The sequence below is a fragment of the Lycium ferocissimum genome, chromosome 10 (assembly GCF_029784015.1).
Source record: "Lycium ferocissimum isolate CSIRO_LF1 chromosome 10, AGI_CSIRO_Lferr_CH_V1, whole genome shotgun sequence".
NCBI classification, from domain to species: Eukaryota; Viridiplantae; Streptophyta; class Magnoliopsida; order Solanales; family Solanaceae; genus Lycium; species Lycium ferocissimum.
The window spans coordinates 66,666,564-66,674,580 of NC_081351.1; positions in this window are offsets into that span (position 1 = coordinate 66,666,564).

Here is an 8,017-nt window from a genome sequence, read left to right on the forward strand (position 1 = left end):
TGACCAGTTTTGATTTGATGAGCACCATTCGCCCAATTAGAAAAAGTCTAGTCCTGACTACTTGTTGAAGGCTCTTGCCATCCTTTGTCGATACAGTTGACCGTGACATACGGCAACCATTCCTTTCTCTTAAATTAAAGCCAATTGCTCATATCAAGCTCAGACCCATTTAGCATTGTCCAATTCTGCTTCCTGAATGATTCTTAGGGAAGGTATCTCAACTTCAGCAGGTATGACTGCTTCAGTTCCATAGTCCAACAAGTATAGTGGCACGTCCCAAAACCCACCCTAGATGTGACCGGCATCCGACATCATGAACAATATCAGAAGAACCTAAACGACACAATAATAACACTTGAACCCGCCAGGTTCAATATTCGTACAACAGTTTATAAAATAAATGTAACATCAAGTTCCTTTTTAATAATCTTTCCTTATTAAATTAAACAAAGTTATAAGTAACTGCATATATCAGGATCACAATTATGAAATAAGATCAGCGGAAGTCTAATGTAAGTAAACAGTCATAAACGTGGCAAACACCCATTAAGTCGTACGAGACTTTGACAATCTACCCACAATTCTGATAACTATTTATGGAGCTTTTAAGAGACACAACAATCATCTAACTTCGGACGCGGCTCGAAAATCCGGAATAATAAATGAAACAGAAATATCCCACGAACAAAGATGTGGGCTCACCAAATCAACAAGAAGAAGAAGTTCTCCAAGCGTCGAGAGTATCACGAACCTCGCTTTCTCCGTTACCTAACATACCATCAAAAACAACAATGGTATGCCTGAGTACTTTCGTACTCAGTGAGTGCCTCGGGGACAACAAGTAACATAAAAATAAAATATAATAATACATAAAGAAATCAGTTCTGAAAAGATAGTATAAAAATAGTCATTCCACTTTATGATTCTTAATATCATTTGTTAAACAGTTTACAAAGCCATTAATCAATATAAAAACATATTCAGCTTGTGTATCTCAATAAGAATTATCAAAACTGATTATAAAGCATTTTGCCAAGTTACAACTTTCAATTATGTCTTTCAAATTGATCACAATTGTCAACAACAGTTCCCATGAGAGAATAAGAATATCACACATATCAATACAGGCCCAAGAATCAATCACATCGAAGGGATGACCGTAGAGGTTCCCTAAACACAGCGCACCGCACCGGAACATGCAATTCTCGGTGGCTATCCTTTCTCCCAAATAGCTAGGCATAAACTACACTCCGGGCAGCGAACCCGATAGTGGCCACTCTTCCTCCCGAATAGCTTGGCAATTACCACACTAGGATCCATAGTGGCTACCCTTCCTCCCAAATAGCTAGGCCAAACACAACAACAAAGTTCATAGCATAGAAGCCGATTCACAATTTGTCTCAAAGTAGTCACACCATCAAATAGCATTAAAGTTCATTATGCCATTATGAAAATCCATAATTTCATAGATAATCTTGAAAACGTTTCCACTTCTTTAAACAAGATTCCTTTGTCATAGTTTCTTTGTAAAATCATCAATACCAATAATTAACCATCATCACCGATCATCTCTTATGTAAGAAAACGATTATGATTTCATATACGTATACAAAGAGGATAATACAACCAAGGTTTAATGTGGGCTTGTCCCCTCACGCACATTAACCATTAATCAAAACATGTAATAGATTTCAAGAGTTTAAAACCAATTCATCATATCATTCAAATCATGCTTTTATAAAGAATCAATCTTTCAAGGGAGTTTGCAAAAGAGACATATAAATTACCTTTTTGAAAAAGGATTTTATTTTTAAAGAGACATACAAATCACCTTTATAGTCAAAAATGATTTAAAAGAGACATACAAATCACCTTTATAGTCAAAAATGATTTTAAAAGAGACATACCTTAATACGTTAAACAAAGTTTAACAATTCACTTTTGTAATGAAGAACACCCAAACCCTAGCTTGAATCACTTTGGGAAGAATTATGCTGCAAACCCTAGGTTTTGGTCACAAGAATCATGTTAAGAATCATGGGTTCGATGTTAGAATAGATTAGTAATGTTAAGGGTGTTCTTACCATTGATATGAAGACTTGAAGGGATGATTTTCGTCCTTAGGATTTGGAAGGATGAAAAAAAATGGGAACAAAATAAGACCATACCCATTTTATACCCAATTTTCTACAAGCAATGGAAGAAGTACGTCCAAAAAGGACGTCCCGTACTTTCCGGGCGTCCTTTGGGCGAAATCTCTAGCTTTTGCGCCCTTCAGTAAAATGGACATAACTTTTTGTACATAACTTTCCTCAGGCTGGGTGACCTACCATTTGAAATATATTTCAAAGATATACAACTTTCATTGACGAAGTGTTTTCAAATTCGCAACACATTTTCATGAAAATCGCCCAGAAGATAGACCTACCAAAACTGAGGCGAATTTAAGAGCCCTTAAGAACTTCAATTGTTGGCAGAACTTCAAAACGACCATCTTCTACCCGAATTCATCAAGAATGGATTCATATAGATATAATATCATCTTAACACTAGATTCTTACATATTCACACCTAACCCCAATTTACGGAGTGTTACATATAGAATTGCCCCTGTTGAAGTTTTAGTCGTAGTACGGTATCCCAATAAAGCATAAGGCAACTGCTCGTTCCAACTCTTATGATTATAAGTAATTTTCCTGAATATCCTCTTGATATTTTTGTTTGATGCTTCTACGACTCTGTTCATTTGTGGCCGGTAAGCTGTCGAATTTCGGTGGGTGATCTTGAATTGCTCACAGATATCCTTCATCAGGTGGCTATTGAGATTCGCTCCATTGTGTCACGACCCAAACCGATGAGTCATGATGAGTGCCTCGATCTCTAGTGACCAAACACCCCTATGCTCGTATCCGAATAACACTACATAACAAGAGCCCATAAATAACTCAATCCGATCTTATACTGACTCAAGAAAGGAGGACATCATGAACTCTGCACAATATATATATATATATATATATATATATATATATATATATATATATATATATATATATATATATATATCGAAAGAACGGTGCAAGCCGTCACGACCCAACCCCATAGGCCATGACTAGTGCCCGATCCGGGCACTCGTACACACTCGCTAACTATAATCGTATACGAATAACTTAAACATATACGAAAGTCGCACGTCGTCTCTCGCCACACACATACAAACATATATATATGCACAATAGCCGCAAGGTGTCGTAATATACACAATATGTCCGAACATATGTACATCCAAATTTAATAAGGTCGCCACCGCGAACGGACCGCCCAAAACATAAATCACACAGACATAGCCGTACAGTAACTAATCACAACCCACATATGTGTCTACAGACCTCTAAGAGTAATAACAGAATCATATGACGGGACAGGGCCCCGCCGTACCCCTGAATAGACATATACATATGTAACAGAAGAGTCTGTACCAAAATATGGGCTCCTGAACAAGGGAGCACTCCCGTACGGCGTAACGGATGTCCTACGCCGCGGTCACCAAAACGATCGTCCGTACCTGCGGGCATGAAACGCAGCCCCGAAGAAAGGGGGTCAGTACGAAATATGTACTGAGCATGTAAAGCATGAAATACAGTAACAGAGTCATGACTAAAACAAAAGCACAGAAGCGAGGACGATAATCAGAATACCTAGCCTGCTTACTCTTAACACAAACCATGCATAACAATATCATATCCAACCTGTTACGGGCTTAGTGACACAATCAGACAATCATTCCGTGCACGTGTATACATATAGCGTGTCCCGGCCCTCTAGAGAGGGACTCGGTAAATAAGATCATATCACCATCATATATATATACATATAGCGTGTCCCGCCCTCTAGTGAGGGACTCGGTGAATAGCGTGTCCCGCCCTCTAATGAGGGACTCAAGATAACGTGTCCCGCCCTCTAGTGAGGGACTCGGTGGAGGAGATCCCGTCTCCATCATATGTACATCATACTTGGCCCATCCTGTGGGCTGGCGCCATCATCACATCATCATATACATAGCGTGTCCCGGCCCTCTAATGAGGGACTTGGTGAATAATATAACAGAGCTGTGCACGAAAACATGTCCTGGCCAGGGACTCAGTGAAAGATGTAACGACCACACGCACGAGCAGAGTAGTAGGCAACCACACACACATAAATCATCATCACAGACTCAATGGATAAGTAAGTAGTCATACTCGGGGGTCGGAAGGATAGCCACATTAAGTTCTTTCCAAAAAGTCGTTAAAACTGTACAAAAGAAAGTCTCGGGGGCCCACGAACAAGTATCAAACCACTCCGGGCCCGCCTATGAATGTTAGGGTCATTATACGCTACAGAACCTCCTACGAGCATATCGAGGCAATCCGGTTCCGTCTATGAAAGTTACGGACCTTTTTCGACGTAGAATCCTTTAGAACAATTTTTTTTTATGCACATTTGGAATTCGATCATACCAAAGACATATGGACCATAGTTTAACCATATTAAGAATGCCAACATAAGAGAGGAATAAGAATCGTAGATACGCTCGGAATTTAAGAATGGAGTCACCTTGAGGCTCGTATCATAGCTTACTTACCACTAAGACATGCCAAAAGAAAGAAAGGTTAAGCTTTACATACCTCGCCCGCTTCCTAAGCCAATCCAAACTCAAGTCATGGGCTGCCCACGATCTACAACAACATCGTTATATACCGAACATTAGCTACAGATACTTGAAACTCCAATCCCAAACTAGCATTTAATTCTACAGAAATTTAGGCAGCATTTCCCCTATAAATACAACAACCCCGAGAATTCAACTCGGCCAAATCTTCATCAACAATACCAACAATCATTCTAACAACATCAACGACCAATTCATAACGCATTCTAACGTTAGTAACTCTTTTCTATATAATTCGACAACATTCCATTTACATTCAATTCAACTACATACAATCAAGTCAACGCCAATGCTTATACATTCAAGTACTAATCCGAAACCATTCAAACAAGATTCACGAACATTTCAAACAATCCGCACAATATTCAAGCAATCCAACCACACCACCATCCTACCCGAAACCTCCCCAACTCAACATAAACAACACTAACATATTTCTTTCTTCCAAAACTCATGAACTACACCAACAATCCACACATTAGCAACATTATTCTTATAAATGCAAGAAACTATATTAGAATTACATTAGCTTCAAACACAGCCCAACAACGATTTCAACTTCAACTTGAATCATTAAACTTTCATTATCATCATAGAATCCATGACGACAACAACCACAATACCATATAAAAATTAGTTCATTCCCTAACATACAAAACAGTCCATTTTCGGCCACCACCTCAACACACAATTTCCATGATTTTCATCCATTTCCACACACTACAACAACACCCAAACATGCTAAATACAATTAATTCACCATTCCTACACAACATCATATATGCACGGCCAAACACCAACATACACGGTTCAACATCAACATCCATATTTTCATGAATTTCATTCATTTCTACATACTACAACATACACAAACCATCCATAACATATAAAAGAGAAGATTAAACCTTACCTTCTTCACTCAATTCCTTCACTCGGCTAGGGCTTGTTCTTGCAAGAATGAGTGTTTTGTTTGTTCCAATAACTACTCCACTTTAATAAGAACCTTCCACTTGGTTGAATTGCTAGAATAAATAATTTTTTTGATCAACTTCTCCTTGCTCTTTCTCGGTTTGGGTATGGCCGAATGGCCTTCTCCTTGTTTTCTCCAAGTTTCTTGAAATTTCTAAGGGGTGAATATGATGAAGATGATTAATTTATCATCTTTAGCTACTTATATAATTAACACATGTGGCCCTATGGCCCACACCCCCTTGGCCGGCCACTTGGCCTTTAATTTCATGAAATTTAACTTTTCAAAATTAACTTTTGACCCTAAATTTTCCTTAATATCCCATGCCAATAAAATCATAAGCAACTTATGCCTTAAACAAAATCGTGGTTAAAAGTCTCTACTTCGTATCCCGGAATAGTCTTTTCCCTAACTTCTCGTGGTTAACTCGGATTGTCCCAATGTACAAAATACGGGGTATAACAAAGCCGACTAGGCTACATCATCTGTCAAATATATACAACTATCTACAAACCTCTACTGGAGTATAAAGCTGTAGAAAGGACGGGACAGGGCCCCATCATACCCATATACATATACATCTCAAAAGAATAGCATACCAAAATAGACTGCAGCTCCGGATCAAGTGGAGCACACTGACCACCGCTGGGTAAAGGTCCTACTAAGCTGGACCACCTGTCTGTCTACCTGAACCTGCGAGCATGACGCAGCCCCCCCTCCCTCCCTCCACCCCTCCCCCCCAGCAATAGGGGAGTCAGTACGGATAATGTACTGAGTATTTAAGGCATAAGAGTAGCATATACATAAGAAACATGAACTGAATCTGAAACTCAAAACCCAAACTTGTTACACCCCGAAAAATTTCGTGCGCCAAGATCGTAGGCGGCTTTGTATGAGCTCAAAGAAGGGTAAAGTCATACAAGGATTAGGGATGAAGATTATATGATTTGAGTATAAGAATATAGATATGTATGACATTTGGAGACCATATGGAGTGAATTGGTTCATATGTTACTTGACGAAAAGCCCTCGTTACTGTAAGCTAAGTGGGGCCCACACGCTGGGATTTTATAAGGGACATATGAAAAATTATATGAGTAGTGCATGGGAAGTTGAGCAAGTCTTAAGAAGGACCCTTAAGCCAAATATGGGCAAAAGCTCTCCAAAGGGGTGATTTAAGGAAATATTTTCGGACGATCTGAATTGAAGAGGCCAAAACATCATTATAAGTTTGGAATTTGGAAAAAACTTCAAAGATGAAAGTTGTAGATAATTGAAATAGCTTTCCAACCATAGGTCTTGGGCCCTTATACGATATCAGGACCAAACGTTATGTGCGTTTTAAGATCAGCTGTTTGGGTAGGAAATTAACCCTGCGCGAACGAGACAGAAGGTGGCGCGAACGCGCAGGGCAGAACCCTGTAACTCAGCGTGAACGCGCCACATGGCAGCGCGATCACGCTGAGCAAATTTTAAGTCGGTCCAGGCAGAACCTGGACCGTTATAAAAAGGGGACAACCCCTTATTTTTAAGACCAAACACACCCAAACCCTCTCTATTCTTCTGGAAAATTCCCCAATATTCCAACATCAACTTTTAAGCCAAAACCAAGTATAATTCCCAAATTCCAGTCCAGAAGGCGTATAGTTGCAACTGCAAAATCGTATAGCTGCGCGTTGTGGCTTAAGCTCAAGGTGGAGAAGTGAAAATACGGTAATATCATCGAGAGAAAGGTATGAATCTCCTACTATTAATGTTAATCTTGGTTTATTTACGGAGAAGGAATTGTTAAATTGTTATAAAATAATTTTGTGGTGAAAATATGGGACAAACACCATATGGGATGTTTATGAAGTATTTTGGTATTAGAAATATTATGGTTAATGTTGGTATGGTTGTTGTTGTTGTTGGTTACTGAATTAGAATTCCGGGCTAGGCATATAAACAGAGAAGATGCTGCCGAAAATTCGGCAAATTATAGAAAGATTTATTTGAAGGCTTAGGATGAGTACATAACAACGGGCCTAATCATAGTATGAATGGTCTTATATGTAGACTTGCGGGATCGGACTGATAAGCGTAGATAGTTGGAGGCTGAACAGGTATGTTAAGGCTCGTCCCTTTTCTTTCAAAGGCAAGATTCCTAGGTTATGATTCCATAAATGCTTCCATAGCCTCCTTGTTTTTCAAGCTAGAGGTTCATGATTCAGAGGCATGATTTCTTCTCTAATAATCCATAAATGTTTTCCAAAATTCCCTTATTTTTCCAAACTAGAGATTTATGATTTTGTGAACCCATATGACAACGAGGATGGACATGCTTTTATCATGATGAT